Source organism: Lygodium microphyllum, chromosome 1, assembly GCF_053477565.2.
Source record: "Lygodium microphyllum isolate KBCC chromosome 1, Lygodium_microphyllum_v1.1.10, whole genome shotgun sequence".
In the NCBI taxonomy this organism is placed as follows: Eukaryota; Viridiplantae; Streptophyta; class Polypodiopsida; order Schizaeales; family Lygodiaceae; genus Lygodium; species Lygodium microphyllum.
In genome coordinates, this window is record NC_141135.1 from 89,409,245 (window position 1) to 89,428,505 (window position 19,261).

The 19,261-nt window shown below is 38.0% G+C and overlaps 1 pseudogene; it reads right to left on the reverse strand.

Annotated features, from left to right (window-relative positions):
* Positions 1 to 17,452: 17,452 nt before the first annotated feature.
* LOC148041381 (CDPK-related kinase 3 pseudogene) lies at positions 17,453 to 18,189 on the reverse strand (annotated as a pseudogene).
* Between the last annotated feature and the right edge of the window lie 1,072 nt (positions 18,190 to 19,261).

Here is a 19,261-nt window from a genome sequence, read left to right on the forward strand (position 1 = left end):
GGTCTTCATTTTTTGGAGATAATATAGAAGATGTTTTTCTTAGAACATTTTTCCATACAACCAAATCTAGCATACCCAAAATTTGTGTGATTGAACCCACCATAGATTTAGTCTTATTTTTTTAGGATCAAATTCGAAAAAAGTGGTTTGTTTGTTGCAAGACGAGATTTTACCACATGGCCAAATTATAGAAATTAAGGAATTCTAAGTAGAAACTAGCCTTTTCTTTTGGAAGTAAGCAAGGGTTGATAATATAAGAAAGCATTTGACCAAATGGAAAAATGTCATTCTTGTAGTAAAATGAACAAAGTGCTTGATTGGTTGCAAGATATTGTGATACTACAAGAGTTCTTATTTTGGCCAAGAGATAGCTTAAGGAGAAGATTTGGCCACATGGCAAAATCTCACAGTATATTAGAAAAAAGAACATAAATTACTTCTTATATTATAAGAAAAGATTTAACCTCATGGCCAAATCTCAAATTGTATTGAATAAAATAACAAAAAATACTTCTTATATTGCAAGAATTTTTTTGACCATATGGTCTAATCTGTAAATTGATGAAAGATCATGATATGTGTTGTTAGAAAATCAAATTACATCCTATGGCAAAATCATAGTGAGTATTTGTAAGTATTGTATAGCCATATGCTTATTGCAAAATTATAAAGAGTGTAACCATAAAATCTGATGGTAATGCTTTTACTATGAAAATACAGCATAATGGAAAGTTCTATATAGTAAAGTATAATACAATGTATAAGAACTTTATAAAATGCTCTAATATTGTGGAATGATACAATAAATATAAGGCTGGGTTTAGCCTTGAGGCAAAATATTGAGGTATATAGCATCACAGAATAGAAAGAAAGGCTAGTATTTTGAAAGCACTCATCATTGATCAAAGCATTGCACAAACCATTTATTCCATATTCACATCTAAGAGACTTTTTTCAACATTACACAAATCATATACTTCATATTCACAACAAAAAGAGTATTTTCAATAGTGCAAAAAGTCATGTTTTCAATATTGACGTAGAGTGAAGCTATCACTTGCAAGGTAGTGGTTGGACAACAAAAAACACAAGCACTCCAGGAGATCAATCAAGCAATCGAGAAGAAGAAGAAGACATTGAATTCTCAAGAGTGAGTGCCTAATCTCATTGCTACAGAAATACATATTGCATTTAGTTTTCATATATGATTCTTATTTAGAAAATGCTTTTGGTATTTGATCTTAATATTATTCAATACTAATCATACAAAAGAGTAGTAGTGTGATTTGTAGTAATTGTATGGATTGAATTTGTCACAATCAATGTAGTTTAACTCAAAATCAGAAATGAAGTAGGAAAAAGTTGAAAACCTGTTGTAATTAGTAGGTCAGTAATGTGTGCCAACGTAACAGAAATCACCCATGAAGTAGGAGCAGGCACGGTGTGGACTGGCGATCATTCACTACCTTGTTGAATTGCTGAAGCCTTGGAGCAAGATTTCTGATTTGAAGATGCACGTAGTTTTGGTCATAATACCCTGATTCAAACCAGAAATTGCACTGCACAATCTGTTTCAATTTGAGAAAATGAAACAGTTGAGAGTAGTCAAAGAAATACCCTGATTCAAACCAGAAAATGCACTTCACAATCTGTTTCAGTTTGAGAAAATGAAACAGTGGAGAGTAGTCAAAGAAGAGGAGGGGGATAGAACCGCCAAAGATTAGGGCTGCAACACCTGTAGTAAGAGAGGGGTGACAGGAGTAGAGATAAAAACACAGAGGATCAAAGATGCGAAACCTGCAACTGTAAAAATGCAACAGAGAAAACGCTCAAGTTAAAGAGTTGCGTGGAAGAGAGAGGGAGGGGAAGAGAAACTCATTTTGAAAAACGTCATGATTAGTTGTAAAGACCGACTCATGAAACGAATCATTTAATGTATCACGCTATTCAAATAACCATAGCTTGTTACAGAATACGAGTAGATTTAGATCTTATTTTTGTGTCTATTTTTTAATTTTATTAAAGATTTCAAGTCACAATTTTTTCAAAAATCACGTAATGGCTATAGTGTCAGCCGCCGAGGTCTACCGGCAGCCCCCGGACCCCGCCGTTGGGGGCGTTGCCCCCAGATCCCCACAGGGGGGCGCTGCCCCTGAACCCCCCCTGGGGGCATTGCCCCCAAACCCCCACAAGGGGGCGCTGCCCCTCGGACCCCCCGTTGGGGACGTTGCCCCCAAACCCCCACACCGGGGACACTACCCTCGGACCCCCACTAGGGACGTTGCCCCCAAACCCCCATCAAGGACACTACCCCCAACCTCCTACTAGGGGTGTTGCCTGCATACCCCCACCAAGGGCCCTACCGCTTAAATCCCCCATTGGGAGCTTTGCCCCCAGATCCCTACAACGAGCGCTATCTTGAAACCCCAACTAGGGGCATTGCTCCCAAACCTCCGTCGAGGAAGACATTGCCCTCAAACTCTTACTAGGGGCATTTCTCTTAGACCAGCTCCTTCCCCCTTGCTCCTCCTTAAGAACCCACCATTGTGATATTGCCCCTATTTCCACAGCTAGAGATTTTTCCTACATACTCTCTATGCTACCCTACTAGAGATTCTACTCTCAAACTATCACTAAGGTGGGTTCAAAATCCTCAATGATATTACACATTACAAATTAGATACATTTAATATACATAATCTTACAAAATATGATTTAATATATTTAAATTATATTTATTAATTTTTAATAAATAAATAAATAAATATATATATATATATTGATAAAAGATTCCATAATATGCACATAGTACGATATACTAATATAACATGATTTAGACTAAAATAGTATAACTTAAAAATAAAATGTAATATGATACATTTTACTATTATCAACAAGTAGGTAATATAAGATTTATAAATATTTAACCATGATAAAAATTATATTTCCTTCTCAAATAGCTTCTAATTGATGCTAAAATTTCCTCAATATTTATAACTTTTGTCATAGTGAATGAAATCTCCTATTCTTTAGAGGTTATTGTGGTTTCAACATTTAAGCACATCGTCAAAGTTTCTTAAAAATATCTTTATCCTTGTTGTCATGTTGAATACATGAAATAAAGGTTTTGATCATTTGATCAAATATTTTCCAATGGAGATCATAGAAATTATTTATTCTTGTTGACATACAATAAAGGCTTTGAACATTTGGCTAAATCTTGTTCTATGGACATCACAAAAAATTATTATTATTGCTATCATCTAGGTTAAATACATGTTTTGACCATATGGCTAAATCTTTTCTTGTGGATATCACAAAGAATTTTAATCCTAAGTCTTGTGTAAAATAGTTGCAATAGAGGTTTTGACCATCTGGCTAAATCTTTTTCCATAAAGATCACAATGAACTTTTATTCTTGCTATATGTATTTGGCTTGAGTTTTGACCATTTGCCTAATATTTTCCTATGGAGACCACAATGAGCTTTTATCCTTTTTATCATGTAAAATACATACAACAAAGGTTTCAATCATTTGACTATGTTTTCCCTTATGGGGATCACAAATAATTTTTATATTTGCTATGGTATGGAATACATACAATAGATTTTTGACCAGGTGGCTAAATCTTTTATTATACACATTATAAATAATTTTAATCATTGTTCTCGTGTTGAATAGATATAAGACAAGTTTTGAGCATCTACTATATCTTTTCCCAGTGAGAACACACAAGGAAGTTTTTGCTTACTCAAAGAGTATCTAATAAAATAAAGTAAAATCAAGGCAACTAAAAATAATAGAAGAAACATTTCTTATTTACTTTAGGATGGCATAGTTCATGAGAAAGTTTGTTTTTTGGCATATGGTCAAATCTATCCCCTTCTTTCTGTACGATGTTTCCATTAATACTTTCTATTATGGAAGTTGGACTCATTCTATCTAATGTTTAAGTACTTTTTTTGTTTCAATGAAATTTGATACTTCATTGTATTTAGCAATTGCATCACTATTTTCTTCTTTCTGAGAGGTGACAACATACAAATGATAAAATCTCCATTTTCTCACTTGTACAGATATCATGAATAACAGATTTTATTTGGAGAAACTTTGAATTTGCTAGTTGATCATGAGATTGTTGCACTTGGTAGAGTGAATGCAATACATCCAAATGAGGCATGCCATGGAGAAACACTTGAAGATGGATATATTTTAGTGGCTATTGATAAATGTTTAAATGTAGCAGCGTATTTGCCATTCCCAACAATTGATGCAATGAAGGTTCATGAAGCTGTAGATGGTTTTGCGAAATGGGGAAAGAAAGATGAAATTCATGACAGAGGAGATGATTACGAATCAAACCATGTCCTACCTTCTGAGGATATTGATGTGCTTAGCATTCGTGAAAGTTGGAGAGAACGTAGAGTGATGCTATGGACAGAAGGCAACACTGTGTGTGTTGGGACAGGGGTTATATTATTGGCTTTTCCATATGATGTGATAAACTTTGAATTGCTAGGAGAAGAGGATGTTGGTGTGGTGGTAGATAAAGCCCTTGATCAAAACACAGGAACATACATAGATGACAATCTCCACTGTGTCACTTTGGAAAGATGGCCTATTAAACAAGTCACCTTTGATGATGGAACATCACTGCTACAACAACAATCATACATGCAATTTGTCTCTACAAATGCTTGTGCCAAAAACATGGAAGATACCAATGAAGATTATGTTTCTGCAAAAAAATCAATTTTTATTCACAAGAGATCATATTGTATGGTCAATAGAAAGCCTCGAATTGTTGCCCCTAAAGGTGCAAACTTGAGGACTTCTATGGACTCCATTTCACAGGTTTCCATGATTGATTGTTGCCAAGAAAAGTGTTGTCAGTTTACTGATAGAGAAGCAATGCAACAATTACGTAAATACTTTTGGAGATTGCAATTTGAAGACCACACAAACTATGTTTATGACAAGTTTGAATCATCATGCAGGATTCATTACTTGGGAACAAGGAAGTATAGCTTTACCTTCAATGGACAAGTGGTATGTGGAAGGGCATGGTATGAGATTCATGGAATCCCAAAGACATCTTTTTACAGGTACAAAACACATTTTGAGCATGGCGTGAGGAGGGCAATGCATGGAAACAAGGGGGTAATAAGAGCAGCTTGGGATCACACAAAGATGGAAAGAGCCATCCTTAGAGACTTTGTTAAGAAGAATGCAGAGCAAATGCCACACAAGAGTAGAACAATGCAAGATGGATCAAGGGAGACACAGTTGGTCATCCCAAAGTTTACAAGCAGGTAGATATATGGGCAGAAGTAAATACAACATTGAGTGGTATTGGATGTAAGCAAATGTCCTTGTCCACCTTCAATCGTATTTGGAACACAGAGTTCAAGCATGTAACCTCAGCAAATACAAGTGAGTTCTCCAAATGTAGTATTTGCTCAGAGATCAAAGAGCAACTTGCAACAACAAAGTGTCTTCAAGAGCGAAATGTGCTTCTAGAGAAGCGTCAATGTCACATGCTACAACAACAAAGTTGTCCGAACATATAATATAGTTGGTGCTTGGCCTCAGCATTAGATCCAGATAAAAACTTATGCATCATACATGATAAAATGAACCAGCAAAAGATAGCTATCCCTAAGTTAAGGCTTCGATCAAAAGAGACTGAAAGATCTACTCAACTACCAGTTTCTTTAACATGCCTTACACATGGACATGGAGAAGGTAGATATGGACATTTCTCACTCGATCTATGGCCTCATGATCCTAACTTCACAATTGCCTCATTGTCATTGTGCTTTAGGAACTTGGAGCGACTACATAGGCATGCAAATGGTGATCTACAAGTAGATGGAATGCCAAGATCAACCTCTATGCTACTAAATGCCCTCAACTCAAAAAAAGCACTAGACCACCATCAAGGTGTTGCACAAAATAAATCATGCATGGAAGATAATACACCATAGGATGACCATCATCATTTCAAACAATTGCCAGAGAACTTACTTCTTCAACTTGATAATTAAGGGTCAGAAAACAAAAATCACTATCTATTTGCATATCTATCATTGCTTGTTACACGAGGAACATTCAAGATGATTCAGCTTGGGTTTCTCATGGTGGGTCATACACATGAAGACATCGATGCAATGTTCAGCAAATTTTCAGAGAACCTAAGGACGAGCATGACCTTCACTTTTTCTCATCTTATGCAACATTTTCAATCATGCCAGATGACTAGTCCTACACCTTTCTTATTGACACATGTGCTTGACTTTAAGAGATACATTGAGGGATACTTGTGTGATTCGAAAGATACACTTGTTGGTCACTCAAAACCTCTTCAATTTTGGTTTTATATGCAAGGAGATACACCTGTCATGCAATACAAGATGCATCCAAAGTCCCCTGACTGGCTACCAAGAGAAGGTGGCATTGAATTATGGAAGAGAGACCTTGCAGGAAAGCCTACTCTTCCAAAGGGTGTTCCAATGTTGCTACCCATGTTTGAGTACGTTAAGGATCATCAAGTAGTAGTAAGTGGAGTTAAATATTATTTGAAGTATTGGGAAAGATGGTCAAATGTACAAGGACCTAAAGCAGAGTTCACAGAGATTATAACACCAGTGATTGATTATTGGAAACATATGATCTACGCTCTTCAAACTCCAAATGTCCAAGAAGATTTATTTTTCATAGATTTTTGGCCAAGAACACAAAGTGATGTAACCAATATAGATGTAGATAATGCAAACGATTTCATTGGATTGGAAGAGTTGAATGATCACTATTGTGGTCCTCTGAGCAAACGACCCAAACATGTATTGCTTGATGTTAAGAAAGACGAGTTTGTGCTTGTTAGACCTTCAGATCCAATATATCCAATATGGCTTGGTGTTGCACAAAGTGAGGTCGATACAAATAGACATTCCAAAAACTTCAACAAGGTACGTATACAATATTGGGCACCAGTTTGTAGTCGTCAAAATGCTACAGATGCAGAGGTGTATTTTAATTGTTGGGATAAATATTGGATGCGCAACAAAAAATATCCTCAACGATGGGAAACAATGGATAGCATTGTCTTCTCTTGGATGAAGAAAGGTACAAAATCTCCCAAAAAAATCAAAATTCCCCTAAAGGTTGTATTGAAGACTAAAGAAAATCTACATGAATCCATCGACTAAAGATTTTCCTTGAATATTTCAAGGATATTAAAACTAAGGTGTTTATTAACACCACCTTTTTGAGTTTTTTTCAATCTCTTGGAAACAACCATAAGCAGTAATATGTTTAATTGCACCAAGTTCCAAATTAATGAAATTCCCAAAAATTCATGAAATCCATTTTGATTTGGTTTTCCCATATTGATGGGAAATTCCCAAAATCCCGAATATGGAGTTCATCACTAACGCAGCAGTGCCCGCATCAGAAAGCCATGCTGGTGTGTTTAAGACTGCGGTGGGGCGATCAGTTTTGCTTCCCAAGTTGTTGATGGACACACCAATAACTTTGCCAAGAGGCACCAATGGATGTTCTAGCTTGAGACGGTTCAATGTTCAAGAGAACTCTAATCATGCTCAGCCAAGGTGCTTTGGGAACCAGCTTATGGAGTATTCAATTGAATCAGAAAGCCATGGTCGTGTGTTTAAGACTGCGGCTGGGCGATCGGTTTCACTTCCCAAGTTGGCAATGGACACACCAATAGCTTTGCCAGGAGGCACCAATGGATGTTCTAGCTTGAGACAATCTAATGTTCAAGAGAACTCTAATGTTACTCAGCCAATGTGCCGTGGGAAGCAGCTCATGGAGTTTTCAACTGAATCAAAAAGCCCTAGTCATGCCTTTAAGAGTGTTTGGGGAATTTCTTTTGCTTCCCAAGTTGCCGCTAGACACACCAATAGCTTTGCCATGAGGCATGAATGAATGTTCTAGCTTTAGCCAATCCAATGCTGAAGAGAACTCAAATGTAACAAAGCCAATAGGCCATTGCCAAGACAATGGTGATGATTTGAGGTCATCAGATCATCAGCTATCGAGCATGACAGATGAAACTGTGGGTAGCCAGATACAAGGACTTGCCAATGAGGGCTTCAGGGAGGATGCAAGTGTTCTGGACACAGACTTCAAATGTATCAGAACCACGTAGCAATTTTATGGAGTTGTTATCTTCAGATGATCAGACCATTGAATCTTCTCCCTCTGCATCTTTGGGAGCTCAGTTTGCAGATATTGACAATGTTGGTCATCCGTTGGGACTGGTAGAGTCTTCAAGATTATCGTCACAACCTTCTTCACACGCAGCAACCTTGGTGAACCAGTTTAGTAGTGCTACTATGTATACATGACAACACTATGTTGAGATTCCACATGATGTGGACGAACAAGATGATGGCTCTGGTGTTGAAGCTGATGAAATACCTCTAGACAATGTGACTTCTTCAACATATACGGATTCTATCTCAGTAGCTTCTATAAAGCTGCAAGACTTGAGTCTCCGTGATGAATCTGTTATAATCCCAGACCATTTGAGAGTTTCAGATGCAGATTGTACTAAACTGAGCTTTGGAAGCTTTGAGTCAGGTATGGAGGGCCTTTTTGTGAGCTTTGCATCTGAAAGTAAAAGCCCTTCATGGTGAAGTTATAGTTGATAATGAATCAGTAGCCCCAAGTGAAACTCCCACATTGAGGTCAGCTAGTTTGGCCCCCAGTTTTGGTACCCAGACTGACCTACCAGCCACAGTGAGAAATCTTGAATCACCTTGCAAGTTAGAGTCAAGAAAGCCAGTACTTAAATGAAGATTATTGGGTTCAAGATGTTACTCATCTATCCAATGTTTTGCAACCATATTCAGACCCTGCTACAACCTATTACAGTGGTAGGGAGCGGTATTGCAAATGCGATAGATGGCATAGCTCGGGGGGTAGAGGACCTTGAAGGGAGTTGTTGAAGAGGCTGAGGTGCACAGGAAGGGGATGTTCCATGGCAACACTGTGAGAAGCTCAAGAAGAAGCACACCAGAACTGTAAAGTGCTTGTTCACTACCAAGAACATACGATCCAATGGTTGGATCACAACCAGCTAGCTCGTTCCAAGGATCTTGATGACCAGATGAAGGGGCTAGAGAGCATCTGCATGCGTGTTTGAAGACCTTGACAGCAAGCTGAGTACCATCTGGAAAGAAGAATCTGTAATCGGACTTCTCCACCTGGTCTCTCCTCTGCACAGTAGTGATGTCAGGAGGCATATTACATGGTGGATTCCGTGCCACGATGGATTCCCTGAGGTTTTACGGTGGATTCCGTAAACTTTGATTACTGGGGCTCATACACAAAGTGGATTCTTTGTGTGAGAAGTTGATGGGGACGCCTATCCTTTTCCGGTGTTTCATTAATTTAGTGTGTACATGGGTGATTCCATAACGGGTGATTCCACAAAATACATATTAAATTAATAAACGTTTATGAGTTTAGAGTGCACACTCGGGATAAATTAAGGTTAGGATTGATTTCTAACCAATTGATTTATTTATGTAGCTGAAGACTGCTAGATATTCACTTTTGTCGGCTTAATTGTATTATTTTACTAATGTTTGTGAATGCTTCAGTTGATGTGTAGAGATAGCAGCAGTGGCGGAGGAAAGCATTGGAGGATAGCGTGTATTCGAGTTATCATCTATATTTTGATGGGCGCATACCTTAGGCATGGCGCCTATATTTTGTCCTGCCTATTTATTAAGGCGTTGGATATTTATTTATTATTTTTGTATGCGCATGGGCGCACGATTATGATATTTGTATTTGGACATTGTATTGGGTATGCGTGACTCCTTGGGCGCCCGCCCAATAGCTTTATTTCTATTTAGCACTAAAGCAAACTCAAAAGGAAAAAGCGTGCTATTTTCTAATTTGGGCTATTATTTGAGCTTGAAGTTGATTAATACATAAAATACATGCTTTGTGGAGCGCTCACACAAGGCATGGGGGGAGATTGCACCCAATTGGTCTCTTGTTCATGTCGTGCATGCTTTCTACCTTGAGTTTTGTGCAAAAAGTAGAGTTCTTTTGTTCTTGGGGACCTTTTGACGCTCACTATGCGCACTTATGCATCCGATCTGTGCACCAGTGGTATCAGAGCGAAGCTGAGATCGAGAGCTTCCAAACGCTATCCATCTTGCGCGAAGGCGGAGCTCCTGGAATGATCGAGCTGTACAGTGAGTTTCATCGCGAACGGTCGATACGGGTGGATTCTTGGTGGTCAAGAACCTCTGTCTACAGCCTCTGATCGTGAAGGACCGGCATGAGGAAGCGAAGGACCACTCCTACATCTCCTTCATCAAGTCGTTTTTCCACAGTCAACAACAGATAAGTTTCCATATCTAAAACTTCATAAGCTTAAGTTAAAGCTTAGAACTAAGCTTTTAAAAAGCTTAGCTTCTTCAATTTAAAAATCGGCAGTAGCATCGGCACATCAGCGTGATTTTTGGCGGACAAAAATGCCCCCGTCCTCAAAAATCGTTGTCAATTTGCAGACTTAATAAGCTTAAGTCATTCAAGTTCTACCAAGGCTTAATCACTAAAGTTTTGCAAGTCTTGTGATTACTGCAAGTCACAAAGGTCAAACAAGTCCAGAGAGATCAAAACAGACTAACTCCAATAACTCCCATAAGGACTATTCTTACGCAGAAGCACAGAACTACAAAATTATTTCCTGAAGACTCTGTTCCCACACGCAGACTTGCTGAACCAGTTTCAGCACACGCAGAAGGTCATACGCAGTTTCTAAGAAGACTACAAATCCCGTAACCGCAAAAGTCAAAGACCGTACAAGCCAAACAAAAATCTATAAGCCTTGTATACTCGACTTTGAGCTACGCTCATCCCGCTAATCAGATTTTGAGAGAGTGAGGTATTTTGGATTTTTACAGGATGAGGGAACAAAATATGGATGATTAAATGGCTGAAGGCGATCTTCCTGAACCTATGATGGAACAAAAATTGGATTTAATTATGATGCAACTTGCCCGACAAGCTTTGCAAGTTCAATTGGCCAATTTACAATGATCGACCACCGAGAAAGATAAATCACAACCCAAAGATCTTATCCGACGTACCATCGATGCGACGCTCGAAGCTCAATGCATCTGCAAAGAAACAAATATAAGTAAAAGAAATTTCAAATTCCGTACTTTCAATGGAACTCGAGATGGAAAGACTATCCTTGCATTTATCAATTAGTTTGATGATTACTTTCATGAAGAGACATATGCTGAAAAAGACAAAATTAAATGTGTCACTAATCATTTAGTAGATCAAGCCTCTCTTTGGTAGACCGTGGTTCGCAAGAGTATTGATTGTCCCACTACCTGGGAGAGTTTCAAAAAGAAGTTTATGCAGAATTTCCTTCCTCCTCAATTCCATGAAAAAACCATAAAGCAATGGGATCTTCTACAGCAAAGAGATCGTGAGCCTATTTCCCAATACACCGAACGTTTTTGGAATGCCCTACTGCAACTTTGAATGCTTGAAGACGTACCTGAAGCGACCCACAAGCGCAAGTTTATGTCTAGATTACTTGGACATTACTACACTGAAGTCAATATGTTCAAGCTTGCAACCCTTGAAGATGCAATTTCTCTGGCTCATGACACTGAAGACAAGATTCGAGGAAGAGACAAGCGTCCACAAAAATTTCAAGCAAATGTTAACTATGGTTCCAATTAATTCAATTCAAATTTTAGAAGATTCAATCAAAGTCATTTTCCTTCATCATCTTTCCATAAGTCTTGGACAAAACCACCTGCTTTGTCATCAAATACCCATCAAAACCCTAAGCCATCCTCACAGCCAAATCCTAATATTCCTAGACTTCCTGCCATTGCCAACAATGTATCTAAAGCCAAACCAATAGTTTGTTACAAATGCCATCAACATGGACATCTAGCAGCCAATTGCCAATTGAAGAAACCACTTGTCCATATCAATTATCTTGGAGCAATGGAAGATGAAGAAGAATGTGAGGAAATGCCTGACTTTACGAAAGATGAAGACGACATTGCTACTCCTTCAGATACTTTGCCAGGTATACCAACTCCACATTCTTTGTTGACAATGAAATGTTTAGTGTATGGAAAAGAATAGATTATTTTGCATCATGATGGTAGTACACATGATTTTATTTCTGCAAAGTTAGTGAAAGAATTGAAATTACAAACTGTTTCTACGTATTATTGCATTAAAGCAGCATTCTTAGGCACAAGATATAATGGAATGCAAGAGGTGCATGACTTAGAAATTAAAATTGGTAAATACACTGAACGAAGAAATTTCCTAGTTGTACCTTTGCAGTCTAGTGATATTATCCTAGGTATGCCTTGGAGTCATCAGCATAATCCTGATATAGATTATTCCACGCATTTAATTAAAATTCATTTTAAAGGAAAAAAATTTACATTGCATGGTATGCACGCATCTAATAATTTTCCACTGCTTACTCATACCCAAGCTAAACGTGCATTACGTAAAAGTAGTAAATCTTATTTAATTTGGGTGAAAGAACTTTAAGCTAAAGAAAAACATATGCATCCTAGGCATAAACAATTCCTTGCTCAATTTAAAGATTTTTTTGCTGAAGATTTACCACCTGGACTACCACCTTCACGTCCTGAAGATCAAAAAATAGATTTAATTCCTGGTACACAACCACCATGTAAAGCACCATATAGGCATAGCCAAATTGAACAAAAAGAAATTCAAAATCAAGTAGAAGAATTGTTAAACAACGGATTAATTAGACCTGTTAGTTCTCCATTTGGCGCACATGTTTTATTGGTAAAGAATAAGAATAATACTTATCGCATGTGCATTGATTATCGTGCCCTAAATAAGATTACTGTAAAGAATAGATATCCAATTCCTAGGGTAGATGATCTTATGGATAAACTACAAGGTTCTGCCATATTCAGTAAGATAGATCTTAAATCTGGTTATCATCAAGTGAGATTAGATAAATCTGATATATTCAAAATTGCATTTAGAACACAATTTGGACATTATGAATTTCTACTGATGCCTTTTGGATTGACTAATGCACCTGCTACGAATGATGAATCGCATATTTTTGAAATATCAGCATTGTGTTATAGTATTCTTTGATGATATATTGGTATTCAGTAGAAATGAGAAAGAGCATTATGAACATCTGTCTTTAGTTTTCAAGTTGTTGAAAGATAATCAATTGTATGCTAATCTAGAAAAGAGTGAATTCTTTCAAACGAAAATTGAATATCTAGGTCATATTGTGTCATGAGAAGGTATTAAGGTTGACCCTAAGAAGATAGAAGCAATATTGAACTGACCCATACCTAAAAATGTGCATGAGTTATGTTCTTTTCTAGGTCTTGCTAGTTTTTATAGGAAGTTTGTGTGAAATTTTTCATTACTTGCTTTGCCTTTGACTAAACTTTTAAAGAAATGTATTGTTTATCATTGGCCTGATAATCAACAAAAATCTTTTGATTTATTGAAACATGCATTAACCCATGCTCTTGTATTACAATTACTTGATTTCAATAGACCATGCTTTTTAGTAGTTACTGATGCTAGCGGATCTGGAATAGGAGCTGTACTTATGCAAGATAATCATCCCATAGCCTATTCTAGCTGTAAATTGAAACCATCCGAACTTAAATATTCTACATATGATAAAGAATTGTTAGCTGTTGTACAAGCCTTATGACAATGGAAACATTACTTAATGGGTTCTAAGTTTATGATTAAGACTGACCAACAAAGTATTAGACATCTCCTTAGTCAACCTCAAATATCAGACCGACATATCAAATGGGCAGCTTTCATTCAGATTTTTCATCCCCTTATCCAATATCAACCAGGAAAAGAGAATGTAGTAGCTGATGCTTTAAGTAGAAGACCAACAATTCATAATATTCTGTCATATCATTTGATTCCCTTATCCCTATGAAAGATACTTATCATCAAGACATTACTTTTCAAGCTGATTGGAATAAATTAGTTGGAAATAACTGGATTCCTATTGATTCACTGTCTTACAATGATGGATTCATGTTTTATGAAAATAGATTATGTGTTACAGTTCCATTTAGATCATTTGTTTTGAATAAGATTCATTGTCCTCCATATCAAGGTCATAGAGGTATTATATCTACTTTGCGTACATTGACTGAAGATTTTTATTGGCCACATATGGACACTAAAGTATCTAATTTTGTTTCTGAATGTTTAGTTTTTCAAAGAGTTAAGAGACATCATGGTAAACAATATGGTTTACTTATGCCTTTATCTATCCCCATCAAGACCATGGAAACAGATTTCTATGGATTTTATTACTGGTTTACTTAACACTAAAGCTAACCATGATATGATTTGGACTGTTGTTGACAGGTTTAGAAAACAAGCATATTTCATTCCATGCAAGAAAACTTTAACAGCATCTCAAGCAGCTCAGTTGTTTTTGAAAACTGTTTTCAATAATCATGGTTTACCAAAAGTTATTATTTCTGATTGTGATTCTAGATTTTGTAATAATTTTTGGATTACTTTGTTTGCTAACTTAAGAAAAAAGATTGATTTTTCATCTACATTTCATCCTGAAACGAACGGTCAAACAGAAGCTACTAACAGTACTATTTTAGATCTTTTACGTGCTTACACTATCTCTAAACCACATACATGGGATACACATCTACATTTACTTCAGTTTGCATATAACAATAATCCACACACAGCTACAAAGAAAGCACCGTTTGAAGTTATTTATGGTTATAGATTGTCTACACCTGTTGCATCTTTATCAAATAAAATTCAGAGTGCTGATGATATTGCTAACATGCATGCTACTATTTTTGATGAAGTTAAAGATATGATTGCCAAAGCCTAGCAATCATATACAAAGCAAAAAAATAACCCAGGTGTGAAATTAGCACCTAGATTCTATGGATCATTTAAGATCATTCACAAAATCAATGACAATGCATTTAAGTTAGAACTACCACCACATTGGAAAATTCACAACACCTTTCATATTAGTTTATTACGACCCTTTAGAGGCCAATTACCTGTACACCCTGTCTATGAAAACCCACCTTTGTTAGATGAAGAGACTGAAATCCCTGAGCCTGAAGCTATTATAGATACTGACTTTATGACCACTAGAACTGGCCGTAGATATTCTGGATATTTGTTCAAGTTTAAAAATCACCCTATTGAAGAGGCCCAATGGATGCACACTAGAGACTTAAATTCTTTCCCCACTCTGTTAGCTCCACATTGAGCTAATAGCAATTGAGGACAATTACTATCCCACCCCGGGGGGTATGATACCAGGAGGCATATTACACGGTGGATTCCGTGAGGTTTTACCGTGGATTCCGTAAACTTTGATTACCGGGGCTCATACACAAAGTGGATTCTTTGTGCGAGAAGTTGATGGGGACGCCTATCCTTTTCGGGCATTTCGTTAATTTAGTGTGTACATGGGTGATTCCATAGCAGGTGATTCCGCAAAATACATATTAAATTAATAAACATTTATGAGTTTAGAGTGTGCACTCGTGATAAATTAAGGTTAGGATTGATTTCTAACCAATTGAAATTTTTATGTAGCTGAAGACTGCTAGGTATTCACTTTTGTCAGTTTAATTGTATTATTTTACTAACGTTTGTGAATGCTTCAGTTGATGTGAAGAGATAGCAGTAGCGGCGAAGGAAAGCATTGGAGGATAGCGTGTATTCAAGTTATCATCTATATTTTGATGGGCGCATACCTTAGGCATGGCGCCTATATTTGGTCGCACCTATTTATTAAGGCGTTGGATATTTATTTATTATTTCTGTATGTGCATGGGCGCACAATTATGATATTTGTATTTGGACATTGTATTGGGTATGCGTTGTCGAAGGGTTTTTGAAAGCAAAGTCGCGACCACAAAGGACCTTGATTAATTTCAGGATAGAATATCAATCATACAAATAAGCAAGATGAGAGGATTTGTGAGCAGCAAAAGCACTAATATTGTGCCAGAAAAATCTGCAGAATCCACTATTCAATCAGCTAAATATTTCGACAATCTCTGAAACTCTTGACCAATATATATCAGTCCTCAACTCTTTTGCTGATAGATATCAGCCCACAATAACTTTGGAAACCATAAAATCACAGCCTATGTCTCAATATGCTGACATACAATAGCAAACTCTGTCTCTTGCTGAGTGATCTCAGTTATCTACTCATCTCTCATAGAAACTGTAGTCTCTGGATGCATAACAAGGAAAGAATCCTGCACATAACTTAAACTCTCTGTAGTACTCTCTGCATATTCCATGTTTGAAGGTGGCTTTGTTGGGTAAAACTCCCTAGCATGAAGCAAAAACTGAAGAGTTGAAGTAAGCCCTATTCTTTACGTGCCACTCAGTGCATCCATATCCTGAGCTGCATCACCATAGCTGCTATGACGTGCATTCAGGTGAGCTCTTGTGCTGAATCCCTGCATTATATTTAGTTCACAGTCTTGAAAACCTTGGGCAGGTGTCCAAATAAGCCTGTGTGTCCATATTCCTATGGAAGAGCATACTCGGGCAAGAAAATTCTGAGGGAGAGGGAAGATTGTGTATTCCCTTTGAAGCAACACCATCAACAAAGGAAGGATTGGCACAAGCGGCGGTACTAAACTCCAAAGGAGAGCTGAATCCATCCTTATTGCTGTGATTTAGCAACCTGTGAGCTTTAAATCGTTGTGCAGAGCAGAACTCGATTTGGAGTAAGCAGCTGGTAGTACTTTTGCATCAAGCTTCTCGAGGTAGTTCTGGAAGAAGTGCAGAGAAGGATCCTGAAGATTCGAAGGATTGCTTTCGTCGAGTTGGATGAAAGGCTTGAGCTTGTATGACATTCTTCTTGTATTTCCATAGCTTGTCAGATACCTCACGCTCTTTAATTGCAACTTATAATTCTTCCATACTCCAGCGAAGTTCTGCAGCCTCCTCTTTTGATCAAACTACTGTTGCCATTGTGACCTCTGCGCGAGGGAGAAAACACCCTGTCAGAGGATGTAGAATTGCGGGTTTATCATGGCTGCGATGTGATGGGCTCCGTCTCAAACTAGAATGAGATCTTTCCCCCATAGAAAATTTCTCTCCTTCCAGAGCCTCCTGTTTTTCTTGCTTTTTCTTCCCCCAGCTAGACAACACGCCTCCCAGAAAAGCACAAAAACTGGCCAAATAAGAAGCTCGCTGTGCATAATGCGCAAGTTTGATGCATAATCAATGAAGCTTATCCCCATGATCAATCCAGTCCCATGTTGTCTTGGCTCTGGTTGCATGCCTCACGTCACCAAGGCTGAGCCATTTCAGCACATGACCATCCTTTTGAAATTCAAAAGCTCTCCCTCCCTGTCCTCAGAAAAGCAAAATGGCCAATAAAGCTCTCCTTTTTTCCCACAATAGCCTCAGAAAAGCATTTCTCAGAAAAGCCTGTCGGAAGTTCTCAAGAGTGACACGCCCATCCTTATTAGGTTCTAGCAGGGTATACTGGGCACAAAGATAAACCAACTCATCTTCTGTAAGAGTCCTGGACAAAGCCTTTAAAGCTGCTTATTTCAAAGGTGACGATCGGAGATAAGCTTTCACCAACTTGTAAACCAATATATCCAAAGGAATCTTATTATCTCCACGAAGCCAGGGGTGCAAGGCATCTCATCAAAACTGGGATCAGCACGGATCACAGCCCGAAATATCTCTGACTCAGTGCGAGCCCAAAAAGGCCGACTTCCACAAAGAAGAATATAAGTAATAACTCCAATGCTCCAAACATCAGCCTCTGTGCTGTATGATCGATGAAGAACTTCAGGTGCAACATAGTAGGTACTTCCCACGATGTCATTAAGTCTCTCCTCTGGCTTGACAAAATCCGACAGACCGAAATCAATAGCCTTCATTGGTGCAGCTTCATCCTTCATTGTGAAAAGAAAATTCTCTGGCTTCAGATCCCGATGAACAACACCTTGCAAGTGGCAGAAGGATACTATGTTCAAAATTTGAACCACAATAACTTTTGCATCCTCCTTAGAGTATCTTCCGCCCCGTGAGAGAATGCGATCCAACAGCTCTCCTCCCTCGCAAAGTTCCATCGACATATCTTGAAATAAGTGTACCCATGAGATTGCATCTCGAGTTACCAGTCTACCAAAATTCCTTATTCTTCTCCGTCTTCAGCATAGAATGAAAGAGCAAACATAACAACTAAGTATGTACAAAGTATCAAATCACACACACGACTTTTGGGTGGTTTACACACCTCGAATGCGCAGCAATACGACAGCGTGACTCCTTGGGCACCCGCCCAATAGCTTTATTTCTATTTAGCAGTAAAGCAAACTCAAAAGCCAAAAGCATGCTATTTTATAATTTGGGTTATTATTTGAGCTTGAAGTTGATTAATACATAAAATACATGCTTTGTGGAGCGCTAACACAAGGCATGGGGGGAGATTGCACCCAATTGGTCTCTTGTTCATGTCGTGCATGTTTTCTACCTTGAGTTTTGTGCAAAAAGTAGAGTTCTTTTGTTCTTGGGGACCTTCGGACGCTCACTATGCGCACTTACGGCATCCGATCTATGCACCAAGTAGCTTGATCTCTGCAGCAACTTGATCTCTGGTTGTTGATGGATCAAGCCTTACAAATAATGCTGCTGCTAGCAAGAATCCAATACTAGAAGGCAATAAGGAAAAGATCAAGGAGAGCATTGCTGAGAAGTCATCATCTGATTCATCCTCTGATAGTGAGGACGAAGATAAGGGTCCAGTGTGTGGCTCAATTCAAGGAAATCAACCCTGAAGGGAAGGTGCACTCAAAATTGAAGACATGTTACTATTTTGTCTCCTTGCCTCTAGATTCAACTAAGCCTCTTGCCATAACTTGTGTGGAGTCCAAGAAAGCTGCCAGAACCTTGTAGTACTCCATTAATTTTTCTTACAGCTCCTGTACCTGTTTGACTACGGTTTCTCTTTCTTTCTTTTTTCTTTTTTTGAAAACTATAACTAGATGTGAGGAAGGAGAGAGAAGACTGGATCAAAGACTGAAGCTCTGATACCACTGTAATGAAGGAGACAAGAGAGAGAAGGAGAGGAGAGAGAGAGAGTGCAGAAGAGAGAAAGACAGTAAGAAGAGAGAGAAGAACTGCAGGAAGAGAGAGAAGAACTATAGA